General features: G+C 51.1%; 2 long non-coding RNA genes across 7 annotated transcripts in view; one reads left to right on the top strand and one right to left on the bottom strand.

The window, feature by feature from the left end:
* LOC148090427 (uncharacterized) overlaps positions 1-22,093 on the bottom strand; it is a 98,156-nt gene that overhangs the window by 6,062 nt on the left and 70,001 nt on the right. For 4 of the 5 annotated variants that reach the window (XR_015716489.1, XR_015716490.1, XR_015716488.1 and 1 more), the window contains 2 exons: positions 21,900-21,985; positions 1,410-1,528 (listed from right to left, as the gene is read on the bottom strand). This is a non-coding gene — a long non-coding RNA (uncharacterized LOC148090427). The remainder of the gene's footprint in view (positions 1-1,409; positions 1,529-21,899; positions 21,986-22,093) is intronic. The other variant, XR_015716492.1, reaches the window with a different exon arrangement.
* LOC107537523 (uncharacterized) overlaps positions 6,450-22,093 on the top strand; it is a 98,162-nt gene continuing 82,518 nt past the window's right edge. For both annotated transcript variants that reach the window (XR_015716493.1, XR_015716495.1), the window contains exon 1: positions 6,450-6,515. This is a non-coding gene — a long non-coding RNA (uncharacterized LOC107537523). The remainder of the gene's footprint in view (positions 6,516-22,093) is intronic.

Raw genomic sequence — 22,093 nt, 5'->3', positions numbered from 1 at the left:
GGGCATGTGCCCAACAGGCAATACAACCAGCAATCATCTGGTGCACCCTTCAACACCTAACCAATTGAGACACACTGGCCAGGGCCATCCTTTTGTTTAAATTTAAACTTGGGGTGAGAAAAATCATCGCACACTGAAATTTCTTTGTTATTATTATTTTCCAGTGCTCCTTTTCCTAAAATATATGTGTACAGAAAGCTGTGATGGATAAATAACTATCATTTGCCCCATTCTTATATGTGGTGACAACAGCCCCAAATGAGTGGATTCTAAGATTCTCAAAGGGAATTTTGAATGTGCTCCTTAAAACAAGAACTTTCAATATAAAAGGTGTATTAATCAAAAAGCATGCAATGTCTTTCACCAACAAAACTGACTTCATGCAAACATGTAATACTCAAAATCTTAGAATTTATTCAAGCAACAGAAAAAGTAAGGAAATCCTGAAGTAACTTCAGTGATATTCCATAATTTCTGGAATGATAGAAACCTGGATTATCTCCAAGATAAGTCAAAGTGTAAAGAGACAGAAGGTCCTCTCCTCAGCAATCAGGGGGACAAACAGGATCCCCTGGAATGCTTTCCTAGTTCTAGGGTTTGTGAAAATATCAGGCTATTCGGATAGCTTCAAAAGGCGTCAGGTTACTGAAACGACCCTTTCTGTCTCCCTTGGCTCAATCTTGGGCACTAAGAACATAGCTGTAATACTTGCCGGAGATTAATGGACACATGATTTCTACCAAACTCCCTGGCACCAGTATAAAGTGGATGAAAACATTTCAGAAAGTCACGCTTGTAAAAATCAAGGGGATACAACACAGAGTAAAATTGAGAGATATCATCTATACCTATTAGATGTGTGAAGTCACTTCTAGTAAAATAATGGCCTCTCTGGGCTTTGAGTTTGAACTGAATTCAGGGGTGCTGGAACTTGTAAATGGGCTAATATTTCTGAGAGCACAGGCAGAATTCTCACGATCATCATAATGAACAATTACAGCAATGGAGTATGCACAGACACAGCGCCGAGCCGGATCCTAACAGAGGAAGCTCACTGAGAGACCTACCTTGCAAAAGGAGCCTGTTGCCCTGACCGGTGTGGCTCAGTTGGTTGGAACATCGTCCCATGCACCAAAAAGGTGGTGGGTTCGATTCTCGGTCAAGGCACATCCCCAGGCTGCAGGTGCGATCCCTGGTCAGGACACGTACAGAAGGCAAACGGATCAATGTTTCTCTCACACATTGATGTTCTCTCTCTCTCTCTCTCTCTCTCTCTCTCTGTCTCCCCACCCCTCCCTTCCTCTCTCTTAAAATCAATAAAAAAAAAAATTTAAAAGAAAAAAAAGGGAGCCTGTTGTCCAGAGGGGGTTACGCAGAATCAAAGTACAACTGAGAGTTGTGTTACATACCTAAGAGAAGTGTGAGATCAGGATCAGATGTTCGTCTGTGCTTGAACTCTGGGTCTAGCCCATGACACTGTCACAGGAGCTCTGGAACACACTCTCCAGTTTTCTTACGAAACTGGGGCCTGAAAAGGAAAGAAAGTATTGTGAATAGCTTTGCCACAGATACAAATCAACATCTCTAAGTAAAGATCATCATTTTAAAAGAATAAAATCACCAGTCTTGTCCTAGGTCTGTAGAAGAGACCCCTCCAGCCACTGCACACCCTGGGAAGAAATGAGCCTAAGCCTAAAGATGGTCCAGGCTGTATTCTGCCAGACCCATTGTGATGTCATCAACTGTGACCATGTAGTGACATCACCCAGTAAGTTGCTGGGGTTCAGGCTTGTGGCCATACATACTGCTCAGCCTTTCTGCTCCCTTTAGCTACTCTCCCTGAGGTTAATGAAATAAGGAACCTGTTAGCCCCACATCCAGGGATACAGAAATGTTCTCGGAACTCAGTGATTCCAGTGAGACAGGAACGTCCTGTCCTGGCCCTGGGTGCTAAGCGACAGTTGGGTTTTGTACACCACTGACGCTCAAGTAGCTATGAACAGCTTGCAAAACTGGGCAGAGCCACTTAGCAAGCTATGCAAGGACCAATTTCCACATGTATTCCAAAAAGATACATTTTATAGAGACATAGGCCTAGTATGTGTGGCTAGAGCCTCAATTTATTCAAAGTGGCAAAGGTCTTAAGCCATATCCTAACTATATAAACCACCAAGGTAACTCTGGCCTTAAACCTGGCTGATTCCATACCACCAAATACAACAGCAGCAGGGCACCCCTTGCATCAAACCAACCTGGCAGGGAAATGACTATTTACCAGTGGGCTCAAAGATTTAACAGAGTAACAACATCAGTAAGAAGCGCAGGATATTCCCTCTCGTTGCAACTTTCATCCCCAGCTCTCCACAGGACTCCCCCTTCCCCTCATTTCCTTTAGGTCTTTATTTCACCTTCTCAGTGGGACCTGTGCTGCACAAGCCACCTGAAGGTGCAGATCCCCACACCTTCCCCAGGCCCTGCTCCACCCCCGCTCTGGTTCGCTGCAGAGCACGTGTCACTCTCTCTCATGATATTCGTGTCTTATTTTTCAGCCTCCCCCACAGGAATGTGAGCCCACCCGAGCAGGTACTTTTTGTCTCGTTCATGGATGTATTTCCAGCATACAGAACAGTGCCTGGCCATATTAGGTAGTCAGCACATAATGGAAGTCACCTTTTCCCACCAGCCATGATTATCAGGCCATTTCCAGAGGTGACCCTGTTAATTGTACACTGTACATCTTTCAGACTTTTATTCCGCATATTAACATATTTGTAAAAGGGGTCATTAAAAATAGATACTGTACACTGCACTTTAAGCAGTCAAATATTTCTACAATACTTAAAAGAAGAATCACCTGTCTCCAGCCCTAAATGGAGACACAACCAATTACAGCTCTGTAAATGTGACCATAATCAACTCTCTTAGTTGATATTTTCACCCATAGTCTCAATAACACCCAAAATAGGGGTACTTTATCTGTTTTGGTTGCCACCGTTGTTTTTGTGAATCTTCTTAGCTCTTTAACATGGATCATTGTAAACAATATAACGACAATCTACGTATCAGCCGTCTTCAATAACACTCAACATTTAGTCAATGACTTTTAATTGTACTTGTTGCTGGCATATTTCAAAGCATATGCCAGATATCCGATGACTTCAGGCACAAATGAATGCACAGAAGTTATTTTCTACCCATGTTCTACTGGACCATAAACGCTAACAAGTAGGGCTTTGAAAAAACATCACCAAACTACCATCATTACATCTGCCAAACATGACAATTATTCCCTAATTGTAATTTAACATGAAAACGTCCCTGTGTGATGAATGTGCTTCATCTATAGATGTCTCTTCAACTTCATTTGTTCTTATTAGGATCTAAACAAGTTTCATACACAGAATTGGCTGAAATATAACTTCGTCCTCTTGTAATCGGTAACAGCCCCTCCCCTCGTTTTCTTTGCAGTTCCTTTGACGAAAGGACTGGATTGTTGGCCCTGTAGGATTACTCACATTCTGGGTGGCCCCGTAGGCATCCTTGTGCCAGCCGTGTTCCATTAGAAACACAATGTCCTGGGGTAGATACAGGCTCAATTGCTTTGGCAAGAACATGTCCTACTTAATGCTTTGTCCTTTGATTACATCATATCAGAAGCGCATGATATCTCTTGCTCGCATTTGTCGTGATGTGAAGATTGATCGAATGGTTACAGAATTCTTACGTTGATTTACCCATGCTGTAAAATTTCTGCTCACCTTTTCCCTGAATTTTATGGAAGTCATGTGCTGGTTTACACTTTAATTACTGATACGCTATTCACATATCACACAAGTCACCATATTAAAGTATGCAAGTCAGAATACAAAATCATATGGAATGCAAACTGTAATTGAAAAAATAAATTTAAAAGATGAGGTGTACAAGTCACTATTCTTTAGTAAATCCATAAACATGTGCACCCATTACCACAGGAAATTGTAGGACGTTTTCACCACCAAAAGAAAGTCCATGCTTATCATCAGTCATCCCCATTCTCCTGATGGGACTGATCACCCACCTGAAGAGTATAAAAGACACTTCAAAGTGAAAGCCTCTGAGCTACAGCAGGGGCGAAAATAAGCCTTTTCTGAGCTTCCCTTACCTGACTAGAGCAGAGCTTTATAAGAGACTGCTGCCAACCCACCCCCAACTTTGGGGGAACTCAATTAGGGGGCTTGATCTTGGACATTAGAACATTCCAAGAGATTGAGCAAACAGGCCTCATCGGATCCTTCCCTCCTTTGAAGTCCTAGTCCAGCAAACCCCTTGTGAAGCTGGTATGTGAACCTCTATGTCTAGCTCCTTAGGAAGCCTCTTCATCTGAAACTCCCACATAATAAATAAACTTTCTCCTCTTAATTTACTTTAATTAATTGCAGGACCCTAGCCCTTTGAACCTGAGACAGTGGAGGAAACGTTTTCCTCCCAGCATGCCCCTCTCCCTAGCCCCTGGCAAACACTAACTGACTTTCTCTCCATAGCTTTGACCCTTGCAGACATTTCATGTGAATTAAATCTTACAGTGCTCTTTGGTGTCTGGCTTTTTTCATGTATCATCATGTTTTGGCACGTGTCAGTACTTTATTCCATATTTTACCTAAATAAAAGTCCACGGTGTGGATATGGCACATTCAGTGTACACATTTGTCAGGTGATGGGCAATTGGGTTGTTTTCCCTTTTGGCTTTTGAATAATGCTGCCATAAACATTCATGTATAAGCTTCTGTTTGAATGTCTGTTTTCAGTCCCCTGAGCTATAGGCCTAGGAGCGGACTGCAGATCCTGTGGTCCCCCCGTGTCTAACTTTTTGTAACGACGACATTGTCCGAGCACCACAGAACATTTTCACCAGCAGTGAATCCCCGCTCCCATTTCTCCACATGCTGATCACATGTATTATTTTCCATTTTTATGTTAGCTGTCCCGTGATTTCTTATTTCCCATGGCTACTGATGTTGAGCGTCTCTTTGGCGGGCTCATCGGCTGTTTGCAAGGAGAGAACAATGGATTTGCAACGCGGGCGCCCCTGGGTGAATCCATCCTGTGCCGCCCTCCTTCACAACGGCAAAGCCATTTAGACCTCAGTTTCCTGGCACAATGAGTAGTTATTGAATCTGTGATTGTCCAGGGAATGGAGACAGAGAAAAGGCTATGATTTGGATCTCTGCATGGGAAGTGGCCACTGCTCCCTAAAGTGCAGGGCCAGAAACACCAAGGAATCCAGGGGGGCAGCCTAGGTCCAGGGCCCAGGGATTGGGCAGCTAACTCCACCTGGAGGAGGTGAAGGCTCTTGCACTTTCCACTCCACCAGGTGGGGGGGCTGTGGCAGAGCATGAAGCCCTCCCTTCACCCCCTAGGAGTTGAAGGCGGCAGCGTTTTGTGAGATTTCCCGTGTTGACCTGAAATGCAAAAGGCAGCTTCCTGGCCAGGACAAGGCACTTCAGGGTCCTCACTGTCCTCCTCCCTCCGGCCCGGGAAACCCCACCCACCTCTGCCCGAACTGCGCGGGAATGGGTGAGAAAAGAGCTGAGTCAGAGCCTGAGCCCAGGGCTGGAGGAGCGGGACAGCACGTGGTCTGCGGAAACCGGGGCCTGCGCGGGTCCTTTGTGGCGGGTGGAATGGGGCCGGGAATTCTGAGTGAGGGGCGGCGGGCAGGCCCGTTGTGCTGCTGTCTCCCGTCCCCTCCCTGCAGGACACGGCGCGACACGACACGACACGTGTCTCCCTCAGGTGAACCTGACTTTGAAAGAGGAGCGCGTAACTTTTTCAATAGGAAGGAAGAAGTCAATCCAGGCACCAGTGGGGCGGGAGAACCCTGCGAGTCGCTCTGACTCCTTCGGACCCAGCACGTCCCCCGCCCCCCACCGAGGCGGTGCGGACGCCGCGCAGCCGCCCCGGGAAAACGCAGCCCGGCGCGGGCTCCCCAGCAGGCCCTCGGGAAGGAGCAGGAGCGAGGGCGCGCTGGGAGCGCCTGCTCTTGGGAATCTGCCTCTCACCGGAGGAGGAACAGTGAAAGTCTGGATTATCTCAGGCATATGAATGAGGCGAACTTGTAACATCCTTTCAAAGTATTATTCTTTAAACAGTCCCCCCCCAGTTTGCGACTGTTGAAGGGTCAGTTTCCCGTGCTATTGTCCCATCACATTCACGGTTTGCCGGGACGAATGGGTTCTCCCGAGGAAAAGGCAGTGGACCCTCCGGCTTTCCCAAGCCCACCTCTCCCCGCCCCTTCTGGCGCCAGGGACCGTAGGACGTCGTCCCACCCTTCCCCTGGGCGGGGCCAACACCCAGAACAGGGACTCCGCACCTCCGGGTACCTGCAGTCCCCACCCCCGGAGGAGCGGAATGAATGTGGTGGGGGGAGGGGTGGCCGCCGCGCTGGGGCGGGGCTGCGGGGGCCATAGTGGAGTCCCAGGGGCCCTGCGCCAGGAGCAGAGCGCGCCCGGCCATTCCCTCTGCGCGGCCTCAGCCAGGTGGGTCCCCTTTGCCTTTCGCGCGTGGCTGGGGGAGGGGTGCGCGGGACGCGGCGGGGAGGGACGGGTTGGGGGGGCCTCGTCCTTCCGGCAGGGAGTGGGCTGCCCGGCGCCCAGCGTGGGACCTGGGCCAGACGTGGGTGCTGCCCATGCGTCCCCGGGGGCCGGGCCCGGTCGGGGTCTGGAGTTTCGGTGAGGCTGCCTGTGTTCTGGGCCCTGTTGCGTGTAGGGAGAGCCTTCAAGCCGATCCCCTTGGGCTTTCTGCGTCCCAGTCCTGGAAGCCGCTCCTGTGGCTCCGAAAGGTGGTGGGCAGGAGGATCGGGTGCGTCCAGGGACCCTGTCTCCCCTCTCTCTTCCTCCCCTTTTATGGGGCTGCCCGAGGGTCTGCCCGGTGGATTTCAATGGAGTTTCCCTAGAGGAGGAACCTTTCCTTTAATAAAACATTTTAAAATTTCTCTTTATCGTTGGAAGTATTACAGGTGTCCCATTCCCCCCCCCCCTTGACCCTCTGCAACCCCTCCCCAGGCCTTCACTCCATTATTGACTGTGCCCATGGGTTATGCATATAGGCATATAAGTTCTGTGGTTAATCTCTTCCCACCCTCCACCCCCTGCCCCCTGCCCCCTGAAATATGACAGTCTGTTGCATGGGTCAATGTCTCTGGGTCTATTTAGTTTGTCAGATTCTTTAGTTCATTAGCTTCTTCTTAAAGAAGACCCTTCAACATTTCATGTAGTGCTGGTCTGGTGGTAATGAGCTCTTTTAGCTTTTGCGTATCTGTGAAGCTCTGTATCTGACCTTCAGTTCTAAATGATAGCTTTGCTGGGTAGAGTAATCTTGGTTGTAAATTCTTGCTTTTCATCACTTTGAATATTTCTTGACACTCCCTTCTGGCCTGCAAAGTTTCTGTTTAGAAATCAGCTGAGTCATATGGGTACTCCCTTGTAGGTAACTAACTGTTTTTCTCTTGCTCCTTTTAAGATTCTCTCTTTGTCTTTAAGCTTTGGAATTTTAACTACGATGTGTCTTGGTGTGGGCTTCTTTGGGTTCCTCTTGTTTGGAACTCTCTACACTTACTGGACTGTGTATCTTTTTCTTTCACCAGGTTAAAGAAGTTGTCAGTCATTATTTTTTCAAATAGGTTTTAAATTTCTTGCTTCCTTTCTTCTCCTTATGGTATCCCCATAATACGAATGTTGGGCCGCTTGAAGTTGTCCCAGAGACTCCTTACACTATGTTTATATATCTGGACTCTTTTCTTTTTGCTCTTCTGGTTGGGTGTTTTATTGCTCCCTCATAATCCCACTTGCTGATTTGATTCTCAGCGTCCTCTACTCTACTGTTAATTCCCTGTAAATTATTCTTCATTTCAGTTCATGTAGCCTTCATTTATGATTGGGTTTTTTTTTATGTCATTGATGATCTCACTAGTTTCCTTAATAGGCTTACTAAGATCCTTGAGCATCCTTATAACCATTATTTTGAATTCTGCATCTAATGCTTGCTTGGCTCCATTTTATTTAGTACTTTCTCTGGAGATTTCTTCTGTTCTTTTCTTTGTGACATGTTTTCTTTGCATTTTCGCTGCTTTCTGGTGTTTGTTTCTATGTATTAAGTAGAGCTGCTATGTCTCCTGAAATTGGTAGAGTGGCTCTGTGTAGTAGGTGTCCTGTAGGGTCCAGTGGCTCAGCCTCCCCAGTCACCTGAACTGGGCCTTCTAAGTGTTCCCGTGTGGGCTGTGTGCACTGTCCTGTTGTAGTCGGGCCTTGATTGCTGTTGGTGTCACTAGGAGGAATTGACCCCAGGCCAATCGGCTGTGAGGACCAGTTGCAACTACAGCCAAAGAGCTGCTGTGCTGGAGACACCCCTATGGAGCAGGATTTACTTCAATGGGGCTTTGGTGTTCACCAAGTGCGTTCCTTGAGTGTGTCACTCGTGGATCTAGTAGAGTTGTAATCCAGCATAGTCGAAGCTCACCATGGGGTGCACTGTCTCTGGGTACTCCAATGAGGTGCAAAGTCAGCTTCTGCCTGTGCTCTGCCCAGGGCCACTTGGAATTAGCTACACAGCAATCTATAGCTGGCTGCTACTTGTGTTGGGCTCGGACCTGCCCAGGAGATGCCAAGCTATGAACCAGTGCAGGCTGCTGCTAGTGCCAGACATGGGGCCACTAATTTAGAGGTATGGAGCATGCTGAGGCCAGCTGCTGCTTGTTTAAGATATGTTAGGAAAGTCCTAACCATGAGGCAAGAGAGGCCACTTGCATACCAAGGCCACTGGAAAAGGCTTGGATGAGCTTGCAAGTAGGGAGGGGCAAGGTCTCGGGGAATCACCAGGACTGGTTAAAAGGGTGAGCCAGGCCCAGCCAGGCATGGCTCAGCAGTTGAGCATCGACCTAGGATCCAGGCGATCAGGGTTCGATTCCTGGTTGGGGCACATGCTCGGGTTGCGGGCTCGATCAATGACTCTCTCATCATTGATGTTTCTATCTCTCTCTCCCTCTCCTTTCCTCTCTCTGAAATCAATAAAAATATATAAATAAATAAAAAAAGAGTGAGCCAGGTTGATGGAGATTCAAATATGTCTCCTGCCTGCTGGCTCTGTGGGTGTATGGGGTGCTCATCAAAGGAGCAATGGCTTCTGCGAGCTCTTCTGTCTGGGAGAAATCTGCCCCCCCAGCTCTAGCCCTCATTCCAGGCAAGTTAGTTTCTCTCCTAACATTCTAGGTTCTTTTCAAGCTGCTGCCCAGAGCTGGAGCTCAGAGGTAGTGTGTCTGAGTAAGTTCGCATAGGATCAGGTCCACTTCTAGGTGCCTCTATGAAGAACTGTTGCATTTAATCACCAAGGCAGGCTAAAAGGACCCACCAGGAATGAGGCTGTGCTCCATGGAGCCCTAGAAGCAGGTGTTTGCCCCCAAAATTGGCCAACAAGGTCAGCCTACACATTGGAGCAAGGTTGATCAAGGGTTGGCGTTTTTTCTTCAGCAAAGGGTGGAGGGAGAGGACTTGAGGAGGACAGGTTGTCATTTCTGGTGCAATACTGCCATCAAGTGGAACTCGTTTGTGGATCCCATGAGCCTTGCATTGTTCTTTCTGGGTTTGGAGCCACAAGGCTGTGTACTCAGAGGTGTAGGCAGGACTCTGTACCCGCCTATCCTCCACAAAGTTCCAAAGCTTTACCAGTCTCCGGGGATGTGTGGGCTAAGTCACATGCACCTGGTAACTGGCAGGTCCAGCATAGGAAGACAGGCATTGGGAACCTTGTGGCCTCCATGTCTGGGCTGAAGTAGCAGAGGCATCCCTCCCAGATGGAGCCCAGGAGCTACAAGCAGGGGCTGTGGGCATTTGGCTCCTTCCACTCAGAGCAAGAGGACATTCAGCACCAGGCAAGCTTAGGGCCCTGGAAGCCTCTTGGCTTCCATGCAGCCTGGTCAAAGACCACTGCAAAGCTGCTGTGATTGGCAGCTTGGGTGGAAGGGGGAACCATGATGTCCTTCTGTCTGGCTCTGGGGATCTGATGTTGAGCCTGGCTACCCAGTGTCAAAGAGGCTTGAGATGGTTACTGGAGGTGTGTTTTTTGTGGGGGGTGGTGAAACTGGGGGTTGGGGGATAGCACTTCAGGGCAGTGTGTCCAGGAGTTGGGGGGGTTCTCCCTAGCAGAGTCCAGAAGGCACAGGCCCAAATGGAATAAGTCAATATGGAAACAGCAGTAGCCCCTTCCTTCGAGGCCTGGGTTGACAAAGCAGTTCCTAACACAGACATGACAGCTGCCGTGCCATCTCAAGAAGTTTCACCCCTCTGTTCCAGATTCAACTCCAAGTCATCCACTGCCATGACAGACTTCAGCTTTCTGGGAAACCTTCACTAAGAACCAGTGAGTCTTCAGAGCATGCAGAAAGAATGACCCATGTTTCTGCATCTAAATCCCAGGCTTGCTTCAGAGCTGGTGGTCAATGGACCAGGGTAGAGAGCCTGCCAAAAGGACTCAGCACTGTTGGATGTGGCCCTGGGCATCTGGCCTAGCCTCTTTCCCCAGATCTACCAAAGGTCAATCAGGCGTGCCTGGCAGCTCCATCAAAGAGGCTCACACTCCAAGATACACAGACCTTACTTGGATGACCTGCCTTCCCAATCACCCACTTATGAAGCTCTGGGGTTTATACTGCCTTCCTCTACATCAGGGGTGGGGAACCTTCTGCCAAGGGCCATTTGGATATTTATTGCATCAGTCATGGGCCATATAGCGACTTAAAAATTAGCTATGAAAAAAGCTCCTAGATTTATTGAATTTCAAGTCCCTCCTGCAGTTGTCTGGCTGGGCCAGACCAAATGATTTCACAGGCTTATGCAGGACAGACATTCCCCACTCCTACTCTACATAAACACATGCACAGGCACACAGATACATGCATGCACTGGCAGAGGCATGTGCATGACTGGGCACATACAGGCAGACACTCCCACGCCCACCTCTACTTTATTCTGGGGCAGTTTTCCCCACTAGGCAGCTCCTCCATTTTTTCCTGTGTCCTTTAGGCCTGAGTTAGTGAGGGGGGCTCAGGGACCAACATCTCATCCGTTTTGACAGGTTTCTGGTAGTTTGGTAGGATTCTGCTGGTAGTTTCCAAAGTGAGCACTTCTCAGGTTTTGTTAGCTGGGCAAGAAAAACGGGGTGGAGGTCTACTCTCCCTTCGTGCTTTCTTATCATCAGACTAATTTACCCGGTTGGTCAGAGTGTACCTGTAGTGTGCCCTTAAGTGCATGTGCTCGTGGTGCAGGAATATTGTGAGGGTGCACTGGCTGGGGACCACAGCGGCAGAAAGGGGGACCAGCATGAAGGGAACATGTGGCTACCCTTTGCATCCCACTGCTTGAGACCCTGTGGTCAGGCTGGCACCTAGGTGACTCATGAGCATGCCCCATTGAGAATGTGTCCTGTTGGACACTTGTTGGGGGTTGCTCGGATCATGTCTGCTTGTTTCTCAAGGTCTCAGGTGAACCTGGAGTGCTAAAGGTAGAGCTGCTGCTACGTTCAGGTTCCCTGCTAGGGTGCCTGGATGGGGAGTCATTGCTTTCTGGTCAGGAAGGCAGCCTAGGAGGACCCTTCCCAGAGGAGGGAGGCCCTGCAGGATGGAGCCCCAGACTTGGAGGCACCCCCCACCCTCACATTCAGAGTGGCCAAGCAGCCAAGCAGGTGAGCCTGGGCTTGTTTTCTAGATTGGACACAGGTTGGCCATTTTTTTCCTTAACGAAGGGTGGAGGGAGTGGACGTGGGGGGGATGGCGGTGGGGAAAAAGGACAGGTTGGCATCATCTGTGGTACAATACTGCCATCAAGCGGAATGGCTTTGCTGCTCCAGAGAACCCTGCACTGTCCCTTCCCAGAGAGCAGAGTAGGGGGAAGGCCTCTCACAGGGGTCGGGGTTCCGGGTGGTCAAGAGTTTGGCCAGGCGCTGGCGGGAACAAGGAGCAGGGCAAGGTGTAGGGCTCGGGTTGCCTGGCCCCTGGGTCACAGGAAGCCAAGGCTCCGGACCATGGTGGCCGCCATGTCTGGGCGGGACTAGAGGAAGTGGCTCCAAAAGAGGTAAGTGCCCAGGCCAGGGGCCTGTGGGCTTTTGTCCTCGTGCCCCTTCTCCTTCTCAGGGAGCACAAGTGTGGCCTGTGTGGGCCGGGGGTCCTGAAGGCCTCCCTTGGCCGAGGTGTGGGCCAGCCGAGGACACCTCCCCCTCCCCAACCCCCAAAGCAGGAACAGGAGTTCCGTGGACATTGGCTGTGCCCCAGTGACTTCTGTGCAGCTTAGCCAGGAAGCATGGAACACGGCCACCCCTGAGCCAAGGGAGCCTGCTCCCCAGCGAGAGGAAGCAAGCAGAGCCCAGAAGGCAATGGCCCTCACCAAGGCCCTGACCAAGACAAAGCAGCCAGAGCAGGACCCTTCACCCAGGAATCCAAGGGGCAGCCAGGGTGCCATCCCTTGGGGTCTCCAGGATTCCAGCCCAGGCTTGTCATGAAAACTCCCTCCCCAGTGCATCTCCCCATTGGGGGAGGACAGGAGAGCAGAGGAGAGGGGCTTTCTGAGCAGAATGGTGCCGCCCAGCCATAGATTTGCAGACTTGGGACTTCTTGGCCACCTGCCATCAAGAGACCCCAAGCCTCACTTGGGAGAGGAGAAGCAATGGCCCTGCCCTGCACTCTCTCCTGCCTCTCCAGGTCTCAACCCCATGCTTGGCCCTCCCTCCTGGGTCCAGTAGGCAGGCAGGCAGGCAGGCCAGAGAAGCAAGAAGTCTGAAAATGCTGCTTCAAGCTCAAGGCAGCTAGGTGGACTGAAAGGCCCCCTCCAAATTGTCACTCCTGCCCACCAAGGATGCAGCATGTCTGCCAAGGCGAAAAATGCAGAGCCTGTATGTCTAGATCCTGAGGGTACAGAGAGCCTGCTTTGGGAAGAACTAGAGTGGCTCAGGCCCTTTGGCAAGCTCCTTGCTACTGGGCATCAGCCGGCATCTGGAAGTTAGTCTCCTGGCTAAACCCCTCCTTGCATACACACGTGCTCCCTTGCTCCCTGTCCCTTCTTGACACTCTTGCAAGTCACACAGCCTTTTGCCAAGAGGTTTTAGGCCTTCTGTGGGCACAGCCCTTGAGGGCCAGCATCCTGTGCCAAGCCTCCCAGCGATGTCCTAACATATGTGGTGGGATTGGACCTCAGTCCCGGGTGGTCTCAGCATACCCCTCTTGCCAGAGCCCAGAGCTGCACCCCAGATCAAGGACCAGCTGAGTCGAACATGTACCCTATTGAGTGTGTGTGTGCCTGTGCGGATGCCCACACACAAGACACAGATATACAGAAGACCGTCTGTCAGGCAAAGTGCACCTAGGCACAGGGGCATACCCCTGCAAAGACTTCCTGAGAATAGGTGACAGAAGGGACCTTGATCAGCTCACTCTAAAGGATGCTTGTAACTCTCCACACAGAACCTAGCCCTGTCTGGTCTGACTGGTGGTAGCTACTGCTCAGTGGGTATGGAGACCCTCTATCACATGAGACTGAAAGGGCCAGCCCTTGATCCTGGGCGGCAGGACTTGGAGCAGGAAGGGCTGGGAAAATGGCGGCTGCCGAGGCCACGCCCCCTCCACTCCGGGAAGCCCTGGGCTCCCGGGTGGGCAGCGGGGCTCCTTCAAATACACGTGTGGCTGCCAAAACCCCTCTGGAGGTGAGCTGATAGCCCGAACCCGCAGGAGAATCCTCTCCAGGCCCCAGACCCAGCCAGGCCTTTCCCTGGCGGGTCTCAAAGCCCAGGGAACGCAGGCTCCGCTGAAAAACATTCCGCATGAGGGCACTGTGTCCCCACAAATCCACCAGTCTGCGCTAACTTGGCCTCTCCCTCCGCCCTTCGTGGCTCAAAAAAGGTACAGGAAAGCCCCAGAAAGCATGGAAGCCGCCTCTGCCAGGGTGCCTGTCCAGGCATTTTGACAGAACCGGCTGTGACTTCGGGGTTCTGGAAAGGAGGAGGACGGGACTGAGAAAAGCACCCACAGCAGTTTGTGCATCTGGGGACCCTTCTCCACATCTATCTTGGCCTCGAAGTGTCCCCGATACTCAGGGAATCGGGACCTTGCACTGTCTGCCCATTGTGGACTGGTATCCTGAGGGGTCTTCCCAGGCTGTGTCCTGGCGGGACTAGGGACATGGGTTCAGAGCTTGTACTGGACCAGGGACCTGGCCTTCCCCTCTTCTCCTGGTTTCCTGGCCCCTGTTCTGCTCTCATCAGGTTGCTTATCAGGCTTCAGGGCTCAGGAGCCTGCGGTAACCTCCTTGTCCCCAGGGGTTTCTCTCGGTCACTTCGACCTCGGATCAGTTTCATTGGGGTGGGGGTGCGGGGGTCCATGGGACCGAGGGATAGACCACGCAGATGACCTCACTGAAGCCCGGCCGTTCCTTCAGGGAAGCTTGCCTTGGCAGTGTGTCAGTGTGTTCTCTCCCCGATCACCCCCACCCTCAGAGTGGCCTAGTGGGTGAACCCCGGCTTGTGGTCCAGATTGGACACAGGTTGACGCGGTTCTGTGCTGTTTTTCTGTGTGTGTTTCCTTTTGTCCTGGCGAAGGGTGGAGGCAGAGGACATGGGTGGTGAGGGGAAAGGACAGGTTGGCATTTGTGGTGGTATACTGCCATCAAGCGGAATTGCTTTACCACTCCCGCGAACCCTGCACCGTCCCTTCCTGGAGTGACAAGTGAGGCCGTGGACAGGGGTCGGGGACCCGGGAGGTCAAGAGCTGTGCCAGGCGCTGGCCGAGCCAAGGAAGCTATAGAGAAGGACATCGTTGGGAGTAGGCACCCGGCTCGCCGTCCTGGGCGCTGGGTCCCAGGCAGCCAGGGCTCCCTACCAAGGCGGCCGCCATGTCTGGGCGGGGCTGGAGGAGGCTGCTCTGAAAGAACCCAGGGCGGAGGTGGAGGGCGCTGTGGATATTTGGCTTAGTGCTCCTTCCTAGGAGCCAGGGCACTGGAGGACCCTCTTGGCCAAGGTGCAGCCAGGTCCGGGTCACCTGCCCGCGCCTGCCACCTCAAAGCCCACCCTGGAGGCGCTGCCCAGTGACGTTTTCCTGTGCAGCCCAGTGATGACGTGTACAACCCGCCCACCCCAAACCGAGCTAGGGTACCCCGCTGCCCAGCTGGAGGATTCAAACAGAGCCTAGGAGGCGGTGGCCCCACCAAGGCGAAGGAACCAGGGCAGAAGGAGCCCCTCCACCAAAGGCAAGTGACCGCCATCAAGTGGCCCCAAGCCTAAGTTGGGGCACGAAATCCATGGCGCTGCCCCGCACTCCCCCCAGATTCTCCACGTCTCAATCCCATGCTTGGCCCTCCCTCGTACGCCTAAAAGGCAGGTTGGAGAAGCAAGAAGAAAGCTGAAGATGCACAAGCTGGCTGGACTAAGAGACAACTCCCCTCCCACTGTTGCCCCCCAGCCTCCCCCCGCCCACCGTGGATGCTGCGTGTCTGTAAAGGCCAGGAATGACGCATCTTTCAGTCTAGACCCCGAGGGACCAGAGAGCCCGCTTTCGGAATAAGTCCTGGGGTGGATCTTTAGTGCCCTTTGGCTAGCTTGTCCCTGCTGGGGGTCGGCTGGCAACTGAGAGCCAGTCTGCAGGCTCGACCCCTCTTTGCGCACATACCCCTTACTGTCACATGTGGAAGGGTTCCAAAGCATGCTCTCTTGTTCCCTGTCCCTTCTTTTCTCACAAGTGAGTCACCCGAAATTTGTCCAGCCATCTTAGTCCTTCTGCAGGCTGGGCGGGCGTTCCGTGCTGAGCCCAGCAGCCTGGTCCTCACCTACATGGTCCGATTGGTCCTCAGCCCCAAGTGGTCTTCGCCTACCCCTGTGGCCAAGCTCACGGCTGCACCCGCAGATCAAGTACCCTTTGAGCCTAACTTGGACCTGTTGTGTGAGTGTGTGTGTGTGTGTGCCTGGGCCTGGGGAGCCAGCCAGGCAGTTCTAAGTACTGGAGTCCCCTTGCGGAGGCTTCCCGACAATAAGTGAAGGAAAGGGACCTCGATCGCCACACTCTGAAGGATGCCGTCCCTCTCCACATAGCGATCCTAGCCCCGTGTGATCTGACCAGCTACCACACAGTGCCCACTGGGTATGGAGACCCTCTGTCACATGAGACAGGAAGGGCCAGTGTGGGACACTGTGGGGCCTGGCACCCAGCCTCTCTGTTGCGGGAGCGCTACTATGACAAACGTAGCTCGGAGCTGCTCTCACATCCTTGCAACCTGCTGGGCCCTTCCCTGTCTGGGCTCCTCACCCAAGCGCCCAAAACCCATCACTTCTCCCTCGGGCCTATACAACGCTGCCCTGGGTCGGGCGCCATCCCTCTGCTTCCCCTAGTTTCCCTGGTGGCTGGGTCCCAGGCCTTCAGAGGGCGGGCGCTCTCCCCTGGAAGCCCACAGGGGGACCTGGCCCCTGCACCCACCCCCTAGATCCAGTGTTGAAAACCCTGGAGCAGGAAGGGCTGGGAAAATGGCAGCTGCTGAGGCCACGCCCTCTCCTCCCCAGGAAGCCCTGGGCTCCTGGATGGGCAGCGGGGCTCCTTCAAACACCTATGTGGTTGCTGAGACCCCTGTGGAGTTGAGCTGATGGCCCGGACCTTCCAGAGAATCCTCCCCGTGTACCAGACCCAGCCAGGCCTTCCCGGGCGGGTCTCAAAGCCCATGGATCACAGGCTCTGCTCAAAAATATTCCACTTGAGGGCACTGTGTCTGCACAAATCCACCAGTCTGGGCGAGTCTGGCCTCTCCCTCCCCCCCCTTCGTGGCTCAAAAAAGGTCCAATTCTTCTAGGTGGGGATGTTTCTTCTGAGGTGTTAGGGAGCCCATCTCTCCCTTTCTGGTTTTTGTTGTGAGGAGGACGGGATTTAGAATGGCGTCTCCACAAATTTCTGTGTGTTGAATTTCCCCTGATATTCAGAGAGTGGGGATCTTGCCATTTCTGCCCATTGTGGACTGGTATCCTCAGGGGTCTTCTCAGGGACTTGGGACATTGATTCACAGTTTGTGGTAGCACTGGGATCTGGATTTCCCCTGTTCACTTGGCCTCTTGGCCTCTCTTCTGCTCTCCTCAGGCTGCCTTATCAGGTTTCAGGGCTTAGGAGCTGGCCTAGGAGGGAGTAGGCTCTTGCTCACCTCAAGGGGTTCTGGTGGTCACTCGACCCTTGGGTGTCCCAGTTTAATTGTGGGGGGTAGGGGTAAGTTCCACACTCAGGTGACCTTGGTGAGGGCCATTTGTTCAGGAGAGGTTTGGGGGAAGTTCATCCTGGTGGTGTGTCTGTATTATACTGGGTCATATCCCCCTATTCATTTCATTCACACATCCATTCAGTCATTCAATTCACTGGTGCATTCATCCATTTGTTCCTTCCTAAATACAAACCTAGAAGTCACTGCACATGCATGTGTTGTGTGTTCACCCGTGTGTGTCCAACATCTAGCGAATTTCTTGTCTCCTGTCTTGGTCCTTGTGACCTTGGACATGCCCCTATAGATAACAATTCTTCCCCAGGAAAGCAGAAGCCCCTTCCCCTGACTGCTCCCAACTCAACCCGGCTGTATTTGGAACCCCCCCCCTACAGCATGAACCACAGGTAGTGTTTCCTTCCTTGTGGTGTGTGTCTGGGGTTGAATCCAAATGAAAGCCAACAGGCTCAGAGGGCACTCTCTATTTGGCCTCTGTCACAGCATATAGTTCCCCCTGGCCTTGATACACGTGTGCAGAGTGGGCCTTAGGTCCTACTTGATCCTCTACATTGTTTTTTTGACTATCTACGTTGTGGTGGCCTTGTCCCTGCCTGGGGGTAGTAGCCTAGGTTATTTGATGTGTCCCTTCTCCTCCGACACCAGGTTCCCCTTTTCTCTCTTCCTGTCTTCTGTTCTGTCTTCGGCCCAGCTGTTGAAAAGGCGGCTTCCAGAGTGGTAGTGAGCACAGTGTCAGTGTGCGTGACCAGGTTACGGTCCACCCAGGGGAAAGTGGTGGGGAAAAGCGTCACATGGGCCCATACTAGGACAGATGGCTTCTCCATGGACAGTCAGTCTAATGGAACTATGCGGAGTCAGAAGAGATGGCTGATGACTGTTTACCAGTGAGTCAGACCAGCTGCTGCTAGGTTGAGGTTCTGGGCCCAGGCCTGTTTCAGGCCTCAGCTCCATCAAGCCAGCTGCCACTGACAAGACCCTTGGCCTCCCCACCTCCTCCAGGAGAAGCAGCAGTCCCAGCCTCACATGGGGACAGGTCAGGGTGGCCTCTCTGAGGAGGAGGAACCAGGCCTGTAAGGCCTTTTGCCTCCTGTGCCTTGAGTGGTGCCCTCCATACACATTGGTCTTGTCATGTAGTTTCCTGTTTCCTCTTGGGCCTGGCTCACTGAACCTTGAGCCTCCACCAGATCTGGGAGGGCTAGGGCAATGCTTGTGCAGGAATACTGTGAGGGTGCACTGGCTGGGGGCCACGCTGGTGGGGGTTGGGGGGGCAGCATGAAGGGAACATGTGGCTACCCTTTGCATCCCACTGCTTGAGACCCTGTGGTCAGGCTGGCACCTAGGTGACTCATGAGCATGCCCCATTGAGAATGTGTCCTGTTGGACACTTGCTGGGGGTTGCTCGGATCATGTCTGCTTGTTCCCCAAGGTCTCAGGTGAACCTGGAGTGCTGAAGGTAGAGCTGCTGCTACGTTCAGGTCCCCTGCTAGGATGCCTGGATGGGGAGTCATTGCTTTCTGGTCAGGAAGGCAGCCTAGGAGGACCCTTCCCAGAGGAGGGAGGCCCTGCAGGATGGAGCCCCAGACTTGGAGGCACCCCCCACCCTCACATTCAGAGTGGCCAAGCAGCCAAGCAGGTGAGCCTGGGCTTGTTTTCTAGATTGGACACAGGTTGGCCATTTTTTTCCTTAACGAAGGGTGGAGGGAGTGGACGTGGGGGGGATGGCGGTGGGGAAAAAGGACAGGTTGGCATCATCTGTGGTACAATACTGCCATCAAGCGGAATGGCTTTGCTGCTCCAGAGAACCCTGCACTGTCCCTTCCCAGAGAGCAGAGTAGGGGGAAGGCCTCTCACAGGGGTCGGGGTTCCGGGTGGTCAAGAGTTTGGCCAGGCGCTGGCGGGAACAAGGAGCAGGGCAAGGTGTAGGGCTCGGGTTGCCTGGCCCCTGGGTCACAGGAAGCCAAGGCTCCGGACCATGGTGGCCGCCATGTCTGGGCGGGACTAGAGGAAGTGGCTCCAAAAGAGGTAAGTGCCCAGGCCAGGGGCCTGTGGGCTTTTGTCCTCGTGCCCCTTCTCCTTCTCAGGGAGCACAAGTGTGGCCTGTGTGGGCCGGGGGTCCTGAAGGCCTCCCTTGGCCGAGGTGTGGGCCAGCCGAGGACACCTCCCCCTCCCCAACCCCCAAAGCAGGAACAGGAGTTCCGTGGACATTGGCTGTGCCCCAGTGACTTCTGTGCAGCTTAGCCAGGAAGCATGGAACACGGCCACCCCTGAGCCAAGGGAGCCTGCTCCCCAGCGAGAGGAAGCAAGCAGAGCCCAGAAGGCAATGGCCCTCACCAAGGCCCTGACCAAGACAAAGCAGCCAGAGCAGAAGGACCCTTCACCCAGGAATCCAAGGGGCAGCCAGGGTGCCATCCCTTGGGGTCTCCAGGATTCCATCCCAGGCTTGTCAGGAAGTCTCCCCCCCAGACACATCTCCAAGATGGGAGAGGACGGGAGAGCAGAGGAGAGGGGCCTTCAGGAGAACACCGTAGTGGAACAGAGCAGAGCCATGCTGGGCCATACATTACAAGGGGAAGCCTTCGCTTTCCCTGTCTTCTTTCACACCCCCCTTTGGTTTGCTGCAGAGCACTTATCATTACCTCTCATGATATTCATGTCTTATTTTTCAGTTTCTCCCACAGGAATGTGAGCCCATCTGAGCATGTACTTTGTTGTCTCTTTCATTACTGTATTTCGAGCATTAAGAACAGTCAGTGTCTGGCGCGTATTAGGTAGTCAGTAAATGATGGAAGTCATCTTTTCCCACCAGCCTTAATGTTCGTGCCATTTCCCAAAGTGACTGTGTTAATTGTACAGTGTGCATCTTTCAGAAGTTTCTTGCCTATATTTACATTCTTATGCATGGTTCAGTGCTCTTGTATATTTCTATAACACGTTTAACAATAATCACCAGTGTGCCATTTTACCTAGAGACATAACCAATTATAGCTCTGTAAACGTAACCATAATCAACTCTTCTGTTTGGTATTGGTTCTATATTTCTTAAAAAGGTGCTTAAAATAATACATATGCCAAAGCGATATATTTTGTGGTGGTATGTTCTGAACCCCTTCAGGACATGCCACCCTTGGCCTATTGAATATTTTAAAGCTGAAGGAATTAGAAAATTGGCATGTGCAAAAAGGCTTTCTAACCTTCCCCTAAAGCAGATCTTAAAACCCTCGTGTGACAGGTATAGGGTAATAGGTACCCTCCCTGTACCTGGAGAAAGGGGGATGCTTATCTCTGAATTAGAAGGGCCAGAGAAGAATCTGAATGAACAGAACTTGCTAAGTTTCACCCATTTTACTTCATTTAGCTCATACTCTGTCCTGTCATATCTTTCCATGCCTTTCTACTCTTCATCAAATCTAGCATAAAAACACTCAGGGATAACCATTTCTTCTGGTGTTGATTTTCATCTGGGAAGGGAGCAACTATGGCTATTGTATCTTCAGGCTTATGAATGGTGCAAACTTGTTATATCCTTTGAAAGTGCATTTGTTTAAACATATTTTACCTCTGAGTAGTTTGTGAATGACAAATGGCAAATTTTCCATTTTATTATTCTATGACAGACATCGTTTGCCCACCCTAAGGGTGAAAATATAATTTTCCATTAACCCTCTAAATTCTTAGCTGGGGGCACTATAACAAAAGACAGATTAAAAGAGAAAAAGAAACAGAAGTTTATTAACATGTGTGTCACGCCTGTCATACATGCGAGTCCCCAAAGATGAGTAACTCATTCATTTGGTTAGAACTTAGTATTTTCTCAATGGAACAATAAATTTTTAGAGATGGGACAAGACAAAGGGAAAGGACCCTGAGTCTCCAAAGCAGCAAACTGTGATAAGGTAAATATATCGGGAAATAATGATAGATAAGGGCTAGCTGGTAAAGTTTGTTATGTAAATCCCTCTGGTATAATCTCCAGGCTGATACAGGTCTAATGTCTTATCCAGAGTTTAACTTTCTCCTTCCTGATAGGGAAAGGAAGAGGGACACTTTTAAAATTTATGTCCTGCTTTTAGGCAAATAGGGGATATCTACTTAATTTCCTTGAGCTCAAAATAATCCTTAAGCCAAAGTGGCACGGTTTCCAATGGCATATTCTGCCATCCTTCACTACAAATCCATTCTGTTTATATTTGGTTATTTGTAAGAAATTTGACATTCATTTTTACCCCTGGACAAATCTGAAGAAAAAGTAGGTTTTCATTACATCTATACAAATTAGTAAAGGACAAAAGTCTGCTATATACTACATGTTTGTTTCTTGCATGTATATTCACAAATACATGTCCTGTTGGTCACTTATACATGGTAAAAACAAAAACAAACACAGAAATAGGTTAAAAGATCAGGCTATTCATTATGTTTACTACAGGGCAGTGTAATGTCAATTATTAAAGATTTTATTAAAGAATTGATGGTGGCCTAATAGCATAGAAATGAATTTTTGATTAAAATAATTATAGCTCCATTTTCATGTCTGTTTAACAATATGAAAAAGCAGGACCTCAACCTGGCTGATTTGGCTCAGTGGTTGACTGTCAGGCCGTGGACCAAGAGGACATCAGTTCTATCACCATTCAGGGCACATACCTGGGTTGCAGGCTTGATCCCTGGTAGGGGGTGTGCACGAGGGAGCCGATCAATATTTCTATATCTCTATCCTTCTCTGTTCCTCTCTAAAATCAATAAAAATATGTTTTAAAAACATTTTAAACAACAAGTCTCCTGAAAAAAAGAGATCACATGAGAGGGATAAAATGAAAACATAAACCACTATTATTCCC

This window comes from Miniopterus natalensis, chromosome X (assembly GCF_054644295.1).
Source record: "Miniopterus natalensis isolate mMinNat1 chromosome X, mMinNat1.hap1, whole genome shotgun sequence".
In the NCBI taxonomy this organism is placed as follows: domain Eukaryota; kingdom Metazoa; phylum Chordata; class Mammalia; order Chiroptera; family Miniopteridae; genus Miniopterus; species Miniopterus natalensis.
The sequence above is the reverse complement of the archived record's forward strand: the minus strand, read 5'-3'. Positions and strand labels throughout refer to the sequence as shown.